This window comes from Euleptes europaea, chromosome 17 (genome assembly GCF_029931775.1).
Source record: "Euleptes europaea isolate rEulEur1 chromosome 17, rEulEur1.hap1, whole genome shotgun sequence".
Classification (NCBI taxonomy): Eukaryota; Metazoa; Chordata; class Lepidosauria; order Squamata; family Sphaerodactylidae; genus Euleptes; species Euleptes europaea.
In genome coordinates this window covers 16,318,902-16,340,670 of record NC_079328.1, presented here as the reverse complement: position 1 = coordinate 16,340,670, position 21,769 = coordinate 16,318,902, and the positions used below count along the sequence as shown (strand labels likewise).

Genomic DNA, 21,769 nt, shown 5'->3' with positions numbered 1-21,769 from the left:
GAGCGACCGAAAGCTTCAAGGAATAGTACTCGGAAAGCAAGCTGTAAAAACAATTACAAAATAAGTTATTAAATGAGGACTGGTCCTTAGTGTGTAAGGATGCACATCGTAAATGTCCACCTCGCTTCTTCCATATACCCTTCAACTAGGGTTGCCAGGTCCCTAAGGAGGGCAGGGTTTAGAGGGGAGGGACTTCCATGCCATACAGTCCAATGGCCAAAGCGGCCCTTTTCTCCAGGGGAACTGATCTCTAGACCTGCCACCACCTGGAGGTTGTAGTATTCAAAAATTACCTTGTGCTTAATTAACAGAGTTAAGGGGAAAATGCAAGCACTGACGGCTACGAAGCAATTCAACATACACTTTATATATATTTACAATGTTTACAACTTGGCGGTTATATAAACCCAAATAAAATTATTGTAGAACAGAACAAAATACAATTAAGTCCCGAAATGTGTTGGCTTTCCAAAATGAATACTGTGTGACACTGTTCACTGGCAACGGAGATAGCAGTCATCTCATGCCTGCTCGTCAGCCCGATGGTGAAAGCCAAAGCGAAATAGGAATTTACCGGAATCCTATTTCGGGCCAGGATTATTTTCTACAAGGGATGTACATCCCATAAGGGGCAACGCCAGCCCTGTCATTACTAGAACTTTTTAGTTCAACATAATTTAGCCGGGAAATGGCAAACGGAACACAGTCAAGAATTGGCTTGCAACTGCTTTTGTTTTGAATCGGCGTGCAGCTCTCCATGCCTGCAAGTGACGCTCCTATTCGGTATACATCGGGAGAATCTACCCGGTGAAATTTCCAACACATTTCGGGACTTAATTGTATATTGTTCTGTTCTACAATAATTTTATTTGGGTTTATATAACCGCCAAGTTGTAAACATTGTAAATAGATATAAAGTGTATGTTGAATTGCTTCGTAGCCATCAGTGCTTGCATTTTTCCCTTAACCACCTGGAGGTTGGCAACCCTACCTTCATCAGAACTTCCTCCTTGCCAGACTATTTCCGCTGGTTAGAAATTCATAAATTCAGACAAGCTTTCTTATTGGCAAGATGTAATGCCCTAGACACAGCTGAGACACAAGGGCGATACAATAAAATTACTGCGTGTCCACAAAATAATATTGCATGAAATAAATAGATCACTCCCTGGATAAAACAGCTAAAGACACTTTCTGAGAAGCGGCTACTGCATTATCTGCTGTCAAATAGATCGGTCAATTGCATGAGAGATGCGGCAACTTTTCTCTTTATATTGTCAAGGAAAAATTAAATTTCATTTCCCCTTTTTAAAGTGTGAAGTGGTTGATGGGTAGCCAGCGGCTGTTAAATCTAGGGAACGGGAAAGGAGTCCAGCACTGGGGAGGAAAGAGCTTATCTATATCTGCCTCTTCAGGTTTCAGTAACTAATTCTTCCATCCTCAGTCATTTCCCCCAAGAAAACATTGCTTCTCCGCTGTAAAGTTCTAGTTTAGTTTATGAAAAGAATCCCTAAGTTCTTTGTACTCAGAAAATACATACAAAATTCAGCATCCCAAGGAAAGTCAGATGACAAAGCAGGCATATAAAGAGACATTTATTCATGGAAGGTTTTGCATTGGATTTGCCACTCTTTAGATGCACTTTTTCCCCATCCATATTCTCAAAACGCAACAACAAGCCGCCATGCAGAGTTTTGAGAATTCAGATGGGGGAAATGTGCATCTATAGAGTGGCAAATCCAATGCAAAACCTTCCATGAATAAATGGCCAAAGGGTTGGCTACCTGCAGTGAATAAGAGTCATATAACCAAAGAAGAAAGCTGACAGAGTTGTTTCTTTTTGATTCTTAAATTTCTGGACAGCCAATGTATTATTAAAGACATTATTACTGTTATAGAACACTAATTGTTGCAAAAATTATTTAAGTGTGCTGCCATGGCGTTCCTGCATGCCATGGCAGCGAGCGCAACCCCGCACAACCGGGCTTCAAAGGAATGAACTTCTTGGAGAGACATGTCTTTGGTTTGCCCATCTGAAATGGTGCAGACTATTCACAAGACAGAAGGCATTTTTCCATCTGGGAAGGGTGTTGTTAGGATTGAATAACATACCCTGGAGTACTAGCTACAGAGATTGATGGTCTTCCACAGCCAGAGAAGTAACAGGTGTTGTGGCGACAGTGGCAACCTTAGGCAAAGACACTGAATGTGCATTCCTAAAGAGAGTTACTCCAGTCTAAGCCCATTCATTTCAGTGGGATTAGACTGGAGTAACTCTCTTTAGGAATGCACTGTGAAGCTCTAACCAGTGAGCTAAGAAAGCTTCATCCTCCTGTGCATTGCAAGAATCCTGATGCCTTTTTTTTCTGTTTGAACTTCGAGGAACAGGGAAAGGCTTTGGCTTAGAAGGCTCCGTATGACGCAGGCGCAGACCGGATCTCTCCCCCGTTGTAGAGACCAACAAGAAGAATACTGGTGTTTAGATGAAGATCTAATTCACAACCCTTCTTGGACTGATACATGAGTTTTGCCAGTCTGGACTGCAGCTGGGCAGGGCAGGTGGGGAAGCAGCTGGCTGATCAATCATTTTCAACATATTTGCTCAATATAAATGCTTATGGAAGCCACGTCACCTCTGTAAGTACTTGAGAAAGCTATTTTAAACTAATTACATTCTTCAGAACTCCTCAGTCACATTTGACACAGGGAACAGAGCGAATGTCAGCCCATAAAATGACCTGAAGACTTTGTGGTTAAACCTCCCAGAAACAACAACAACAAAAAAGTTGATGTAGTAGTTTGAGTTCAAAGCAACATACAGATTTGGGGTTTGGGTTCAGACGTGATTCATTTCTAAAAGCATCTCAGAATTTCTTTTCGGGGTCAACGTATTGCTTTTTGGATGCACGTGTTTTGCTTGCAACTTCCGGAGTCTAGTGCTTTTATTAACAGGCTCACTTGAGAAAGCCAGCATGGTGTAGTGGTTAAGAGCGGCGGTTTGGCACGGTGGACTCTAATCTGGTGAACCGGGCTGGTTTCCCCACTCCTACACATGAAGCCAGCTGGGTGATCTTGGGCTAGTCACAGCTCTCTCAGGCCCACCTACCTAACAGAGTGCCTGTTGTGGAGAAGGGAAGGCGATCGTAAGCAGGTTTGATTCTCCCTTAAGCGGTAGAGAAAGTCGGCATATAAAAACCAACTCTTCTTCTTGTAGACTATTACAGCACAAAACCGAAACGAGTCCAAAGGATGCCATGCCAGATGAGAGCCTCCAACAGCCTGTTTAGATGCCGCTTTCATGGCAGGAAGACTGCCAGCCGAGATCCACCCGTTCCCCACAAGAGCCAGCCCTGGATCTTGTCCTATCGGCAGCACAGAATGTAGGCCTGGCGCACTGCAAGCAGCAACAGGGCAGAGATCACAATCAAGCCACTGCCAGCTCAGTTACTCCTGTAGCTGAGAGCCTCTTGACACTTCTGCAGACTGCTGGATCAGGTATCTGGGTTTTAATATTTCAGGTGGTTTTTCAAGTGGTGGCCAACATGCCTAGGTGTTCCAAACTGACTACAACATTATGAGCTGCCAGGGAACATATTCATGCTGACCGGGTACGAAACCCAGGGCAACCCTGTCTGGTCAGGTCGTCTTTTCTGAGCTGCTACGCTTTGGCTCGTTGAACAAATTAGCTCTATTGGCCAATGTGTGTGTGTGTGTGTGTGTGTGTGTGTGTGTTAAGTGCCGTCAAGTCGCTTCCGACTCATGGCGACCCTATGAATCAATGTCCTCCAAAATGTCCTCTCTTTGACGGATTGACAGTTTTCCCATGGATAAAACTTTGCCAATAAACACCCTCAAAACAAGCACCGCATTGACAACACCACAGCTGTCCTCGGCAGGGTAGGGCTCATCCCGTTCTTAAAGCAAAATACACCTCTTCTTACGGAGCCGCTGGAAGAAGAAACAGTGCGGCTATCTCCAGACAAAGCTGAGCCACAGAAATTCGGAGTTTTGCTGGTTGTTTCTCCAATAAGAAGCTCCAGTTGCTGTTATAATCCTTACTTTGCAATGACAGTCTTGCCGCCAGCTCTCCTCTTACCCCAGCTTTATGTCTTATTTACCATGTCATGGAAAGTATAACATCACGGCCCGCAATGAGATAGATGCAAGATTGTATTTTTTGGGAACAACTCCACCTCGAGGTAGACAGTCCCACCACCACCCCGTCTCAAACAAAGGACGTTCCCATCCCCTCCAAACAATTGGGCACAATCAGCTACTGAGGAAGAACTGAGGCAGTATTTCTGTGACCAAACACTCATTGCAAAAACAAAATTCAGCTTACATTAATCTTTCATCACTAAAGAAGTGGAAGAGACTCTCTTTTCAAGGTGCCTCTGGCTGCTGAAGCAATTTATTTTAAATGCTTGGATGCAGCTTACCGCCTTCAGCAATCTCTTGCATAACAGTACAACGTACAAAACAAATATAGAAAAGAATCTAATAATAGTAGAACAATAACAGTTCTACTACCCACGCATAAAACCATAAGAACCGTGTCTAATAAACTCCTATGGAAAAGGACCGTTTTGCAAGTCATCTGGGAGGGGGCCATTGAGGATGCTTCCAAATCCCCTTGGCCAGTCCATTCCCAAGGACTGCTGCCATAATAAAACAAGGATGGGACCTCCTTGAGGAAGTGTGAATCTGGCAAATAAAAAGTGGCACCCAGAACCAGACACAGAACTCCATATGATGCCTGAAGTAGAGCCTGCATGGCGTAGTGGTAAAGAGCAGTGGTTTGGAGCGGTGGGAGTCTGATCTGGAGATCAGGGTTTGATTCCCCACTCCTCCACGAGTGGCGGAGGCTAATCTGGTGAACTGGAATTGTTTCCCCACTCCTACACATGAAGCCAGTTGGGTGACCTTGGGCCAGTCACACTCTCTCAGCCCCACCTACCTCACAGGGTGTCTGTGGTGGGGAGGGGAAGGGAAGGTGACTGTAAGCCGGTTTGATTCTTCCTTAAGTGGCAGAGAAAACTGGCATATAAAAACCAACTCTTCTTCTTCTGAACCAGTGCAGAATAGAGTACAGCTATTACTTCCTATGACCTTTAGCTTTTTAACTGCCATTCTGCACTGCTGGCCCATGTTCACCTTGTGACAAGTAAGGTCTTTTATGCATGGCTGTTTCACTCACTGTTACCCCTCCGACGACTTCGGGTCTTTGTTTGGATTATGCATGCCATTTCCGATAGCCAGAGGTCGCCTCACTCTCCCCCTGAGTTTCCCCATGTTTTGCCTGCGTTTTCAGAGACCTGTTTTATCTCAAATTTGAAAACGCGGGGAAACGCAAGGGGAGAGCGAGGCGGCCTCTGACCATCAGAAACGGCATGCACAATCCCAACGAAGACCCGAAGTCATTGGAGAGGTGACGGCGAGCGAAACAGCCACGCATAAAAGACCTAAGATGCCTAGGATCTTTTCACACATACCGCTGCTGAGCTTTCCTTATCTCGTACCTGTCTCTTTGCTTATTTTGTTCCTAAGTGTATGAGTTTATATTTAACCCTGTTGAAATGAAGTTTGTTGGTCTTGGCTCACAGTTCTAGCCCGCTGAGATAATTCTGAATCCCGACTCTGTCGTCTCTGGCGTTCGCTGTTCCTTCCAACTTTGTGTCATCTGCAGGTTTGATAAGCAACCTCGCTCTGCAAAATAAAATGCTGAACAACACAGCCCGGTCAAGCTCCCACCAGGATGACGCTCAGGCATTTAACAGCACTTACTTGTTATGGCTGTTCAATCAGTTTTGAATCCCTCTAACAGTAGTGTTCCGCCGAGCCCACATTTATCTGTCTGGACCACGAAGGGATCACGGGAAACTTTCTCAAATGTCTTACTGAAACCAAACACTATCTATGTACACAGCATTACAATAGTCGGCCAAACTAGTTACCTTATTAAAAAGGAGGCTTCTGGCATGATGCAGAGGCTTCATAAGCCTAAGCTGGTTACTGGTAATCCACACATTCTTTTCCGATGCTCATCTGCAAAATAACGTGCTCTACAACTCTTAAGAAATATTTTATGCCTGTGGAATGTATTCAGCCACAGTTCCAAAGTCTATGTTAGAGATGCAGTAATTTCACCCAATTCTGTTTTCCCATCTGGAAATTATGACATGGCATGGTGGGCGCGCCAACAAAACGGCTGCCAAAAAATGGCTGCCGCAGGAGGCAGAGCCAGCCACAACACGATTACTAGCGTGGTGTAGTGGTTAAGAGCGGTGGTTTAGAGCGGTGGACTCTGATCTGGGGAGCCGGGTTTGATTCCCCACTCCTCCACATGAGCGGCGGAGGCTAATCTGGTGAACTGGGTTGGTTTCCCCACTCCTACACATGAAGCCAGCTGGGTGACCCTGGGCAAGTCACTCTCTCTCAGCCCCACCTACCTCCCAGGGTGTCTGTTGTGGGGAGGGGAAGGGAAGGTGATTGTAAGCCGGATTGATTCTCCCTTAAGTGGTAGAGAAAGTCGGCATATAAAAACCAACTCTTCTTCTCTTCTTCTTCTTCTTCTTCTGCTATAGCTTAACTTCAGTAACACAGTGCAGATCCTTGTGCTGTGGTGGTAGCTGCTTCCAAAGCAACATTTAAAAAAATCTGCACAGCTAGTCAAATCTCCAGTAGTGAATTAGAAGCCTTGCTGGGCAAAAGCCCTACATGGCCCTGCCTACTTCCTAAAAACACTTGGCAGGCACCAGAAAAGGTGTCAGGGGGCACCACGGTGCCCATGGGTGCCGTGTTGGGGTCCCAACCTAGACATCTGAAATATATGCAAACATATGCATACGTGCACAGAGAAACACAGAAACAAAAAATGTGCTCACCAAATCATTCTTCCCTGTTCTTAAGTCAAAGAAATACCAAGATGTCTTCACTGAGGCCAGTTCTGTGCAGTAGATTAGAAGCTGTCAGCCAGAGTGGCTTGAGAGCCAGCGTGGTGTAGTGGTTAAAAGCAGTGGTTTGGAGCGGTGCAGTCTGATCTGGAGAACCGGTTTTGATTTCTCCACTCCTCCACATGAGCGGCGGAGGCTAATCTGGTGAACTGGATTTGTTTCCCCACTGCTACACACGAAGCCAGCTGGGTGATCTTGGGCTAGTCACGCTCTCTCAGCCCCACCTACCTCACAGGCTGTCTGTTGTGGGGAGGGAAAGGGAAGGTGATTGTAAACCCGTTTGATTCTGCCTTAAGTGGTAGAGAAAGTCGGCACATAAAAACCAACTCTTCTTCTTCTACTTCAGGCCACTACGGGAACTGCTCTTGGTGGGTGAGAGTTTCCCAGTTTAGTTGCTGCAGCGAAATGTTCTCAGTAATAACAGACAGCTGGTCAGAGATCATATAAGTTCCAGTTCCAATGCAAAAAGAGTGCCTGTATGCAAATGCGCATTTAGGCGTAACTTGATTATAACTTCCAGCATATCTTCAAAGCGGCTGTTAAGTAGTAAACTACGGATACAGTTAACAGCCTTATCATTACCAGACAGCAGATAGAATAAGTGGGAGTCATGAGAACATACAGGAAAGTGTGAAATCAATGGACTCATCAAAGAAGATCTTATAGAAGAATATATATCACAACTGGATAAAAAATGGATAAGTGTTTCTGTCTTTGCCTTTCCACACGGGCAGACTCCCTGTTCGACTGGGGTTTTCAAAAATCTGCCAGTTAATATGTTGAGGGGTAACGCATTATAGTCTGGCCAAGAAGGAAAGTCTTCGAAAAGTTGGAACGGTTAAGAATTCAAGATAATCTCAGAAGGAGGGTGCGCATTTCCTTCTGGCATCACCACACAGTTCAAGATGGTCCCTTCGTTCTAAGTCCATCCGTGTCTTATTCATTACTAAGGGGAGGTTTGAGGGAAAACTTGGATAGGAAATCTGTAAACTTGAAAGTCTTCCGTCTGCTCTCTTTGTCCAAGAGGACACAAAAGGGTCAAGCTCAGATCATATAAAAGGGTCACTGAACTTTACCACTAAAGTCCAAACGCAGGCTACTGGCTTCAGGTTCATCAGATGCAAACCTTACTAGGCTGCTGTGTCGCACTAAGAACTGGACTTCTGGCAGCCGATCAGGCAAACACTCTACATCGGGCATGCCAAAGCAACTCACAAATATTTTGCCTCGTAACTAGCAACCAGCTCCCATCTCTGAGTCTTCTACTTTGGATCCTTTGCCACTCCGCAGCGTTTTGCAACAGAAGATAGGAACACCAGCACAAAAGGCAGAGAAGGAACTGAGCAGGAGATTACACAAGCCAGAACCAGAGGTCCAAAGGTATCAAGCTCACAACAGTAATGCAAAAAGTGCTCTGTTATTTACAAGTGCAAAGCGTCACAAATATCATGAACATATACAAACATAACACAATGACAATGTGTAGCTAAAAGCTACCCGAAGAAGACAAATGTTTGCAAAGTAAGTACAATGACTTGTTTGACAACTTTCTTCTTTTAACAGAAAGCAATAATGGAGCCTGGAATCGGGGGAGGCACGCCTCTGCTGCACGCCTCGCTTTGGCCATTGGACTCTATGGCACTGAAGTCCCTCCCCTCTCCAAACCCTGCCCTCCTCAGGCTCCACCCACAACATCAGTAGAAGAAAAAAAGAGGGGAAGAGAACCCAACCTAGAAAACAGAAGTTGGGCAACCAAGGTTGGGTAGGATGAAAAAAATATAAATAATAAAAATGTAGAAGTGCTGTATCAAGATTAAAATTATTTTAAAACCGTTAAAATAGCACAACGGCATTTCCTAAGGTTGATGTCTGTCGCCACAAGCCAAACGAGTTTCGGCCTGTATGGACTTCCTCAGTGGTCTATTTGAATCACATATAAAACATGCACACACATTACAAATATATATTAACATGTACAGGCAATATAAAAGAGACCAGGCATGTAATAGGTTGTATATATTACCAATTACACCAACATCTGGTCAAGGCATGTAATAGGTTGTATATATTACCAATTACACCAACATCTGGTAAGATTGTCTTAGGTTTTTATGCTGGGCTGTATATGTCTCCCACGTAAGTCGTGTGCAAATATCAACCTATTCAAACCCACAAAATCTCCAGGTATTTTCCAGCCTGGAGCTGATGGCCCTACGTGTGAAAGATAACTAGCCTCCCCCTTGGTCTTGAGGAAGAGGAGATAGGTGAGAAATAACAGCTATTTCAGACCCCAAAATAAAGGAGTCCCCTCATAAGGGGAAAGACTGCTCTTCATACGCGACACGTTGAGATTTTGACAGCTGGACTGGTCACGTCAGTAGCTCAGGGGGCAAAGCAAAAGCCAGACACCCAGCGTCCAGAGGAAAGGAGGCCACTCAGGAAATGCTGTCAGCGTGCTGAACAAAACCCAAGTCGGAAAGCCACGATTAGCATCGAGCAGCCAGCTCAGGAAGCAGCGGTGACGTCACGTCCCACGCCCAAGCCGGCCACCGGCGCACAGAAGCCTACTGTTCTCTCCAGAGGGGAAACTGAGCTCATCGCCAAACATAGGACCGTTTCCTGTGCTGCAAGGCACAACCGTTCCCAAAAGGGGAATTTTTCTTGCTTTTCCAAAGAGCCTCACAGAAGCCAGGACTGAAAGCCTCCTGCTTGAACCGTTGACACCACACCCATCTGTCCCAATTCATGCTGTTTCTGGCTCGGGACAGCTCGACCCCCCCAACTGCCCCTTTGCTTTCCCTCCAATGAATGGGGATAGGCCCGCAACACAAGAGAAATCCACTGGGACGTTCGGTGAATCGGTGCTTTTGCCAGGAGCGCTGCTTCTTTCTTCGGGAGTGCATGAACCCCACATTTCTCACCTCCAGTACAGCTTAATGTGTGGAGAGGTCAGGCTAAGGGGCAGGAAAAGAAGAGTTAGTTTTTATACCCCGCTTTTCTCTACCTTTGACTCAAGGTGGCTTACAAGCGCCTTCCCTTCCTCTCCCCTACAACAGACACCTTGTGAGGTAGGTGGGGCTGAGAGAGTTCGGAGAGAACCGTGACTAACAGTTACAGCAGTTCCTCAGTGGAACAGGCTTCCTCGGGAGGTGGTCAGTGCTCCTTCCCTGGAGGTTTTTAAGCAGAGGCTAGATGGCCATCTGTCAGCAATGCTGATTCTATGACCGAAGGCAGTTCATGAGAGGGAGGGCATCTTGGCCATCTTCTGGGCGTGGAGTAGGGGTCGCTGGGGGTGTGTGGGGGAGGTAGTTGTGAAATTCCTGCATTGTGCAGGGGGCTGGACTAGATGACCCTGGTGGTCCCTTCCAACTCCATGATTCTATGATTCTCCCAAGGTCATCCAGCAGGCTTTATGTGGAGGAGTAGGGACACCACCCAGTTCACCAACCCAGTTCACCAGATTAGTGTCCGCCGCTCATGTGGAGGAGTGGGGATATCAAACCCGCTTCTCCAGAGTACAGTCCGCTGCTCTTAACCACTACACCATGCTGGAAAGAGAAGAGCACTTCTATAATTCCCAGAAGTCACCTATGATTTCATTTAAAAAGCTGAAGGGAATGTTTTGGAGAACTAACAGTGCAATTCTAAGAAACACTTTCCCATCAAACCAACTTGAGAAGTATTCTGAGTAGACCAACTTAGGATTGTTCTCTAAAGCACAAGTCTGCGAGCAAAAAGCTAGCTAGCAGATCTGAAGCTATACAGCGTGAAAATTTTGCTTTAATGCACACGCACTCCCTCTTTGCTGGGCTCCAAAGCAAATTCTTATTGCATGAAAAGAGACACCCACGGCATTCTCCCCTCTGCTCTTGAACACGGCCACGATGTTTCCAGCTTGTTCACAACACCAGTAGCAGCCCAGCAACAGCTCCTATGGGAGAACAAAATCAACAGTGGTCTTTTATGCATGGCTATTTCACTCGCCGCCAACCCTCCAACGGCTTCAGGGCTTTGTTTGGATTACACATGCCGTTTCCGGCGGTCAGAGGTCGCCTCGCTCTCCCCCTGCGCTTCCCCGCACTTTGCTTGGGTTTTCAGGGACCTGTTTTATCTCGAATGCGGGCAAAACATGGGGAAATGCAGGGGGAGAGCGACCTCTGAGCATCGGAAACAGCATGCATAACCAACGCAAAAACCCGAAGCGTCGGAGGTGTGAGGGAGACTGAAACAGCCATGCATAAAAGACCAGTTTGGAACCAGGAATAACTTCTCTAGGCTTGAACCACTGAGCACATAATAAAAGCAGGAGCAAGGTTCTTCACTTCACGTTTTATTTATGTCCTTCATTTATATATTCCCTTTCTCTGGGGACCCAAAGCAGCGTACATTGTTCTCCTCTCCTCCACTTTATCTTCACAACAACCTTGTGAAGTAGGTTAGGCTGTGTGACTGGCCCCACGCCACCCAGCAGGCTTCCATGGTAGACTGAGCATTTGAGCCTGGATCTCCAAAACCACAAGTGCAACCACTGCACCACACTAATTCATACACAGAGACTGATTGTATTTGGCCAGGGCACTTGGCATTCAGAGTGCATCTGGAATCAAATTCGCTGGCCTGTCAGAGCATCATTTCCATTTTTTTTTCTTCTTCTTTAACTGGCAAGATATATATTTTAAAAAGGCCATGGAATCTCCCTCCTGCTATATCTGCACGCCGCTACAGGGAACAGCTGCATTTATCTGCCAGCTGTCTCACAGCGGACTGCAAATACAAGACATTCCTGATTAGGTAAGAAAGATTCCAAGATGTTTCAGAAACAAATCCCAGGATTTACAGTTTCCAGCCATTCTTCCATCACTTACAATTAAGAAAACAGCACAAAACGGTATACAAGAAAGAGAGAATTTTGGGAAAGGAGCTGAAACAACCCAAAAAGTCAGGTGGGGGAGAGCAAGAAGAAGAAGAGTTGGTTTTTATATGCCGACTTTCTCTACCACTTAAGGAAGAATCAAACTGGCTTACAATCACCTCCCCCTCCCCACAACAGACACCCTGTAAGGTAGGTGAGGTTGAGAGAGCTCTAAGAGAGCTGTGACTAGCCCAAGGTCACCCAGCTGGCTTCATGTGTACGAGTGGGGAAACCAGCCCAGACTAGCGTCTGCCGCTCATGTGGAGGAGTGGGGAATCAAACCCAGTTCTCCAGATCAGAGTCCACGGCTCCAAACCATCCTTCTTAACCACTAAACCATGCTGGCAAGCTAAAGAGTAGGGAAGAAAACTGTGTACAGTATCCGGATAAAGAAGGTTCTACATAGGAAAGTTCAGAAGATTAAAGTACAATTGTTGGTGGTGGGGACACACAAGACAAAACGGCTTGATGGGGCTTTCCACCTTCCCAGCCCTGCATCCCTCAAAGGGTTGCATCACACAATACAGTTTCATTGGTACCATTTATGCTGGAACCCCATAAGAAAGGCCATGCTGGATCAGACCAAGGTCCATCAAGTCCAGCAGTCTGTTCTCACAATGGCCAACCAGGTGCTTCTAGGAAGCCCACAAGCAAAACGACTGCAGCAGCATTGTCCTGCCCGTGTTCCACAGCACCTAATATAATAGGCATGCTCCTCTGATCCTGGAGAGAATAGGCATGCATCATGATTAGTACCTCCGCTGTAAGAGATGTGGGGCTTGACAAGAGAGAGGGGGAGCATCTGTCCAGACCGCCATCGTTCTGGCCACACGTATAGAAAAGAGGTGTATGTGCATTTGTCAGGCGTTTGCCGTGCCAATGCCACTTTTGTACATGGAAGTGGCATCCATTTAAGGAAAGTGTGTGAAGTGGCTCTTGGAGAAAGCAGAGCGACATCCACTTCAAGCCAGATTCCAATGATTTTTTTGTAGAGCCAGGGGGATTAACGCAGAGGGAAGAGTCCTGCCTGAGGCTGCCTCACATTCTAACTGTTAGAAAGTGCTTCCCAATGTCTAGTGGGAAACTCTTTTGATTTAATTTCAACCCGTTGGTTCTGGTCCGACCTTCTGGGGCAACAGAAAACAACTCGGCACCATCCTCTATATGACAGCCCTTCAACCATCCTCTATATGACAGCCCTATATGGCATCTGCCTTTGAATCTTTGTATTTTGCCTTTGTACTCTGGAAAGCCCAATGCACATTACTGGTGCTATGTGAATAAAAAACAAAATGAGACGTTTCTAATTAACCTCGAACTCCTCAAGACAGGCCCAGCATCCTCTAAGGGGACAGGCCTGGAAGAAGTCAATCGGAGAAATCAGGCACTCATGGAAAGCAGTAGGAAGAGGAGGAGGTTACATTAAAACTACTGCTGTACCTACCACATCAGTCTTTTCCTGACCCCAGGAGATGGAGTTTCATGCTCCCTCTATTGCAAAATTCAACTTCTCATTGGGGCTTCCTTAAAAAATCAGCCACTGTGGTCAGCAGAAATACCTGTATACATACAATATCCACCAATATAAGGGGTTGGACTAGATACGTTATGATAACCAGCTTCAAGTTCTTGAAGGGCTGTCATAGAGAGGATGGTGCAGAATTGTTTTCTGTTTGCCCCAGAAGTTCGGACCAGAACCAACGGGTTGCAATTAAATCAAAAGAGTTTCTGGCTAAACATTAGGAAGAGGTTTCTGACAGTTAGAGCAGTTCCTCAGTGGAATAGGCTTCCTCGGGAGACGGTGGGCTCTCCGTCCTTGGGAGGTTTTTAAGCAGAGGCTAGATGGTCATCTGTCAGCAATGCTGATTCTACGACCGAAGGCAGATCATGAGAGGGAGGGCATCGTGACCATCTTCTGGGCATGGAGTAGGGGTCACTGGGGGTGTGGGGAAGGGAGATAGTTGTGAGTTTCCTGCATTGTGTAGGGGGTTGGACTAGATGACCCTGGTGGTCCCTTCCAACTCTCTGATTCTATGTTTCTATAAAAGCTAGGTGAATTCAGGTAGAAATCAGGAGGGGAAAAACAAGGGTGGGATTTTTTTCTGAGGACTTTCCCTTCTTTCCAATAGAAAAATCTGGAAATTTGAGGGAGTGCTGAGAACACCCTCCTATTAAATATTTTCTCTTTTGGAAGAAAGAGGAGGAGCAGGAGAACAGTTGGTTAAGGAGTCTCAAAGCGGCTTACAATTGCCTTACCTTCCCCTCCCCACAACAGACACCTTGTGAGGTAGGTGAGGCTGAGAGAGTTCGGAGAGAACTGTGACTGGCCCAAGGTCACCCAGCTGGCTTCATGTGGAGGAGTGGGGAATCGAATCCGGTTCAGATTAGATTCCACCCCTCCAAACCACTACACTTCGCTGGCTCCCTATTAAAATGCCTCTTAAGACAAGGTTTTGTTTACTTAAAAGGTATATCATGAAGTAGCCTGAGGACTTTTTTGATTTTTCTGATGGAAATATTGGGAAATTTGGGGGAACACTAACATAAACGCCTATGATTTTTTCCCCTCTTGGAATTAATGAAACACTGCTTAATTCAAGATTTTACTCAAAATATGCAGTATGAAAAAATCTTTATGTAAGACAAGTTACAGCATTAGATAATGCCGTTCACTATACACTTTTACAACACATTTTTAAAATGTTTATTATTTTAATGTGAATAATTTTATACACTATATAATGTGTTTAATGATAATGTGCTATTAAAGAGTTCAGTGTTTCAGTGTTATGAAGTCTAAACTGATATCTAAATATGCTGGTAGTCTTGCCTATTGTGAGTGTATGAGAGCATTTTTGGTCCAAATAATATACTTCCTTTTGTTTGCTATGGAATTTGTTTTCTACCTTCATTTTTCCCCCCTGTCTCAGATGACAGATATTAAGATACATGTGCTGGGGTAGCATAGGAGCCAGTAATTCTCTCTCGAGAATTGGGAATATTTCCAGTTTTTCTAATACAAAACAGAGGCATTTATCCTTTTGAATTCCATACATATGCCAAATAATACAATTTTATGTGCTAAGTAGGACATGAATGATGCATTAAATCAGTAAAATAACTTTAGGTTTTAAAGGAAAGTAAGTATTGCATATATTTTGATCCCCCCCCCCAAAAAAAAAAACCCTTTTGGATTTTGCTTTGGGACAGTAAAACTAATAAACCTGAAATCCTTTTTTTCCCTAATCACCGCAGTAATACAGGATGTTTGCTGTCTGATTGGCTGCCAGAAACCCAGCTTTCAATGTGACACAGCTGCTTGGTAATGTTTGCATCTTACGAACCTCAAACCGGTTACAGAAATTTGACCTTTTATGATAGGCAATTTCCTGCCTAGAGATGTACGATTTCCATAAATTCTTTTAAATCTGGACTCTTTGCAAGCAACCATCCAAACAGCCTACAGACTAGGACGGGCCCAGTGGAATTCCAACCATCTGTTGCACACGCAACATGACCAACTGCTGTCGTGACCACTGTGCATCTTGCTCCTCTGCGGTAGCGTTGTCCACGCCCAAGTTCTTGCCTTGTTCTGCACTACTCATGAACACACATGAACACATGAAGTTGCCTTATACTGAATCAGACCCTTGGTCCATCAAAGTCAGTATTGTCTGCTCAGACCGGCAGCAGCTCTCCAGGGTCTCAGCAGAGGTCTTTCACATCACCTACCTGCCCAGTCCCTTTAACTGGAGATGCCGGGGATTGAACCTGGGACCTTCTGCATGCCAAACAGATGCTATACCATTGAGCCACAGCCCCTACAAGCTGGTAATCATACAGTTGTTTGACCAGCACAGTTTTCCCCTCTCTGAGGGGAAGTCTTCAGCCTTCTTCCAGTAGGAAGTACATGCGGAAGAGGGACCGAGGAAGGGGTCCCATCCCTGCAAAGCCCACTCCAGCTCTGGCAAGGAAGATGGAAAGGGTCTCCTGTAGGGTTACCAGGTCCCTCTTTGCCGCTGGCAAGAGGTTTTTGGGGCGGAGCCTGAGGAGGGTGGGGTTTTGGGAGGAGAGGGACTTCAATGCCATAGAGTCCAATTGACAAAGCGGCCATTTTCTCCAGGGGAACTGATCTCTATCGGCTGGAGATCAGTTGTAACAGCAGGAGATCCCCAGCTACTACCTGGAGGTTGGCAACCCTAGTCTTCTGGCTGCACAACGCCCCATTGCAGGTGCCTGTTAAGCTACACAGCTTGCATGGGAGGGGGGTTGATGGAGAGAATGGAAGAGGGAGGGAGTGGGAGGTAGTAAGCAAGCCCCTCGACTGCAGCAGGGAGCAGTTCACGGGAGCCAAAATGGTGGGTGCCTGCAGCACATCTCAAGTGGTTACATTTCACGGAGTAACATCCCAGGTGCGCTTGGGACTTTGTTCAGATTGCCTCTGTGCTGTCCCCACCGGGGATTTGAACCAAGGCCTTGGATATGCCATCCCTATGCCTTTCCATCCTGTGGTCTTCCCTGCCCGCTCTCTGTGTCTGAGGTCAACACCAAGACTGCAGGGGATTAACGAACACCCTCTGCTGGGTTATGGTCCTCCACGCCAAGTGGGGTGAGTGGACAGAGGAATGCTCCCCAATGTGCAAGGAGCATGTTCGGCCTCTCAGTGCAATGCCTTCTTGTCAGCACCTCCTCTTTTTGGCCGTCAAGCCACAGCTGACTTGTGGCAACCATTGATGGCGTCAAGGCAACCATTGAACCAAGGCCAACTTGTGGCAACCATTGATGGCGTCAAGGCAACCATTGATGGTGTCAACCATCAAGGCAAGAGATGTTCGGAGATGGTTTGCCGTTGCCTGCCTATGTCACACCCCTGGTATTCCTTGGAGGTCTCCCATCCAAATACTGTGTGTGACTGGCCCAAGGTCACCCGGCAAGTTTCCATGGCAGAATGGGGATTTGAACCTGGGGTTCCCAGGTCCTAGTCTGACACCTTAACCGCTACACCACGCTGGCTCTCTAACACTTCCCTAGTGTCTTTCATTTGTCACACGGATGCCTTTCCCAAGACAATGACCTGATTTAGCACAGTTGCCGTATTTAGCAAACAACGTTTTTAACACCCCCTGGTTAATTGGACGTTCCAACAGCCACAAATATTTGAACTATTTGTTTAGGGGGAAAGTTAATTGTGGTGCTTAAATGTTACCTTCCAACAAAGTTTTATACATAGCAAGTGTTTGGCTTACACTGCCTAAATGTAACAGGGGGGAAACAAAGGCACTGAAAACCCTTGACTCGCTTAATTTTAGCACGCCCAAAGGCCTCTGACTGATATGCCAGGGATGTGGCTGTCCATTCATCTATTTCAACACAGTGTACCTCTTCCACAGAGGTCACCGCAACACCCCCAATTTCAGTATCTGCAGCACCACCCGCATTAGCCCCATATCAGACTAAGGCAAATCTGATTCAGAACTACTTGAATGGCATCCTCATTCACTGGAATCAGTGGGCAAGGACAACTCATCACTCACCAAATTCTTCACTAACTGTGTTGTGCCAGATTCTCTAGAACACTGGTTCCCAACCAGGGGTCCGTGGACCCCCAGGGGTCCGCGAGAACTAAATTAAGGTCCGCAAAACAAAGTTATAAACCCATAATAAATTAATATTTTCATTTAAAAGTTCTCTTATTATAAAAATATATATTCAAATATTATCCTAAGTTTAATGTTTAACTAACAGTTATGATTAAAGTTTATTTTCAAATTCTCGGCATTTTTATTTTGAACCTTGGGGTCCCTGCACCGAACAAAAAAGTCCTAGTGGTCCCTGGTCAAAAAAAGGTTGGGAACCACTGCTCTAGAAGTAAGAGATTCCGAGAGATTCTAAGAAACAGAAATAAGATATGCACCGTGATACTTTGTTAGTTTCTTCTTTCTCTTTCTTGATTGAGGAAAAAGACTTCCCGTTTCCATTCACGGGAATGATCAAAACACAGGAATTATCAACACACTTTCAGTTCAAGAAAAGAAATAAGACATCGCTCTGTTTGCTGAATGTGAAACAGTAAGTCATCACACTTCTGGTTGCTCAGCTGATCCGGTGAATGCAAAACTTGATTTTTAACTGGATTATTGTATGTATTTGAGGTTTTATCCTCCCACCCAGCTTACAAATAATCAAACATAGATGTACTCTCTCACACAATTCCTAGGGATAATCATCTGGAAAACTTAGAAACTTCCAACCACTCTTCCCTAATAAATCACTGGCAATAGCATCCATTCACTGTTATTAATTATCTAAAACAATGAATTTTCAGGAATGGAAACATTTTCCCTCCACAGCTTTGGATAGCTCTTGCCAGACTGAAGTTGTAGATCAACCAAATCAGGCCTCTGCTGGCAAACGTTCATAGCAGAAGGGAAATATTAGCATATATCAGATGGGTTTGCCCAAAGATACAAAAACACTGGGCTAGATTTCTGTACTATTTTAAAGAAATTCTTGGTTACTGGACTCCATTTGATCCAAAAATAGTTATAAATTTTGCAAAATGATGCACACATTCCTCTCTATAAAGGTTATGGGTGAATTTATTTCTACATATCCAGCAGCACAAAGCCTAGAGGTAACAACTCAGTGGAAAAAGAAAAAGTTCCCCTCTATCCAGAAAGTGTTTAGAGAGATCTAGGTTTATTCACAAAAAAAGTAAACTGATACTAATTTATGCAAAAACCACCCAAGGCTTTAAAAAGTATTATTTGTATATAAAATATGACCCATAGCAAGAGTTTTACTGATCTCCATTTATCAACTTTGTGTACATCTTGGTCTATGCCTCAGCAACTTCAGGCATAAATTCCAAAATACTGCAATTGGCGCAGTGTTCAAAGTTATCGACTAGATTTTGCACAATTCCTTGAACAAGGCAAAGGGGAGATTTCCTTTCTTTTAAAGGAAATCTTGCAAAGCACACTAAAATGTCTCTAGCAGGCTCAGGTAGGAGAGCTCTTACAAGCCCTCTCGAAGTCACTCTAGCAAGAAATCAGAGAGCCACTTCACCAAAAATTAAGATCTCCCACCCCCACGGTCTTATTCTGGAATTCTGTAAACATGAAGTTTCAATCTAGAATTTGCGTTTTTGAAGTCTTTGAGTTTTAGCTGCATCTCATTTGGGCTTATGTCCAAGCTAAAATTTGGAAGTGGTGGCAGATACAGCAGTCCCTTGCCTTGACAGCGTTCTTTGCTATTTCTAGCAACGCTCTCAGCCTTTCTTGCAGTTTTCCCTCTCCTCCACATAAATGGCAGACTCCTAATCTGATGAACCGGGTTTGTTTCCCTATTCTTCCACGTGAAGCCTGCTGGGTGACCGTGGGCTAGTCACAGTTCTCTCCAAACTCTCTCAGACCCACCTACCTCACAATGTGCCTGCTGTGGGGAGAGGAAGGGAAGGGGATTGTAAGCCGGCTTGAGATTCCTTAAAGGTAGAGAAAATCGGGGTATAAAAACCATCTCTTCTTGTTCTTCTTAATCAGTCTTAGTCTTCCTGCCGGCTTCTCTTGCTGGATTGCAGCCAAATTCCTTTTTAAGCTCAAAACAGAGCCCTTCTTCTTAAGGGTACAGGCTCTTTTCTGGGCCAAAGCTCATGGCTGCCCAATCATAACTATAGAAAGAGAATGAGGCATATTAAACTAATGAAAGATTGACAGGCTTGGTCAATGGATTCTTACGGAATTTACTGACCCATCAGAGAAGCACAAGGGCAGCAGAAGCTGCTGCTCAGTTTCCAGCTGTAGCAGTGGGAAATCAAGTGTCTACTAGGATCTGGGAAAGCCAGGTTCGAATCCCCACTCTGCCATGGAAGCTTGCTGGGTGACCTCAGCCCAACCTACCTCATAGGATTGTTGTGAGGATAAAATGGAAGAGAGAACGACGTAAGCCGCTCTGGGTCCTCATTGGGGAGAAAGGCAGGACAGAAAGTAAATAAATGAATACATGTCACTGAATCAACACTGTACCTCTGCAGACTCTGACAGCTGCAAAGAACCTGACAACTCTACTCAAGGTTTCAGAGTCAAGATCTGCAAGAAGAAAGGACGTTTACCATTCCTCTGATCTTCCCAGGATGTTTTGGAGGGTAGGTGTAATAAGTATGTATCTAAGGTCAATACCCCCTGACCTGGATAACCCAGGATAGCCTGATCTCCTCAGATCTCAGCAGCTAAGCAGGGTCGCCCCTGGCTAATATTTGGATGGGAGACCTCCAAGGAATACCAGGGTTGTAACACGGGAGTCAGGCAATGGCAAACCACCTCTGAATGCTTCTTGCCTTGAAAGCCCTACGCGGTCACTATAAGTCAGCAGTGACTTGATGGCAAAAAAGAAGAAGTCATTTTAATTTCCCCAGTAGTGCAATGACATAAACACTCCTAAAGCAGTCCACCGAAAATCTCCCTTCTAATAAAGCAGATTAAAGAACATTGGGATTGGCCACAGTGAAAGCTCTCCTCTGTTTAAAGGTAAAGGAAGTCCCCTGTGGAAGCACCAGGTCATTCCTGTCCCATGGGGCGACGTCACATCCCGACATTTTCTAGGCAGACTTTGTTTATGGGGTGGTTTGCCAGTGCCTTCCCCAGTCATCTTCCCTTTACCCCCAGCAAGCAGGGAACTCATTTTACCGACTTCGGAAGGACGGCAGGCTGAGTCAACCTTGAGCCTGCTACCTGAAACCAACTTCCGTCGGGATCGAACGGAGGTTGTGAGCAGAGCTTATGACTGCCATAATGCAGCTTTCCACTCTGCAATACTGCAGCTTTCCACGGGGCTCCTCTATTTAGGAACCAATAAATTAGTTTGACACCACCAATCTCTTGTTCCTGAAGTGACGGTATTTTGCAGTAGAACTGAAATGGTGTCGAAGTCCGATGTCCCAAATCCTTTGCTTAATTTCAGATTTAGCTTTAGAATAACCCAAGGCGGGCGGCTGAGTCAATGGGTGTAGTTTTGCTTTGCTGTTCAGGCGGGGCCCTGCCTGGCTGGGGCCTTTGCCATGACATGCTGTTCTTTCCGTGCTGCTCGGAAAGGGCCTAGGGCCCTGGGCCTTGGCTCTGCTGACTGCTTAGGAACAGCGGGGAAATGAGAGGTTTGTTGTCGTCATTGATCTGTGAGATTGATTGTTTCCTAGCTCATTGGGCCCGAAGAGGGAGAGAAAGAGGGTGTGGTGTGATTTGTAAGATAAAATTAAAGATACGGGACGCTGAGCTGATGCTGTGCCCATGCCGCGGGCAGCACTTCTCCTGCCCATGCCTGTGCTCCCCATGCCCATGCTGGCACCGCCCCTCTCCGTGCACGGGGGCAACTGCCCCGCCAGACCCTCCCAAGATCCGGCCCTGGCTCCGCCCACCCTTTCCTGCTCTCTGCCCCACCAGCTGCACTGGACACGAGTCACTACTGCAACCAAGAGTTGCAAATTCAAGCTTCACATGGTATCATGTATGCTCATGGTTCCACGCTGCCTGCTCCCCTACCGCCTCTGCTCTTTTCGAGAATAGTGGTTTGTTGCTTTGTGGCACCAGAGAAAGTTTGAAATAGAAATGGTTAAGATCATTCAAGTCATCAGTGCTAGGGGGCTCATGTTAACGTTCCAGGCTGGGTGGTGATAAGTAAACTTTAGAAATAAAAATACATTAATTGTTAACGCTAATGCAATTGTAAAAAAATGGTTGTACCTGATGTAGTTTAATTTTGCATGTCTTAAAACAGAAAGTTAAATACTTACTTATGCATTAGTTGATTGCATATGCAGATTTCATGACTAAAGTAAACATTGTATTTCTTGCTTCTTGTCATTTATGTGTTTATTTTTTTACCAAAATAACTACTATGAAAGTATAGAGGG

General features: G+C 45.5%; 1 protein-coding gene across 1 annotated transcript in view; it reads right to left on the bottom strand.

Moving 5' to 3' along the window:
* Window positions 1–21,769, bottom strand: part of CRIP2 (cysteine rich protein 2) — a 46,755-nt gene that overhangs the window by 15,963 nt on the left and 9,023 nt on the right. The window lies entirely within an intron of this gene.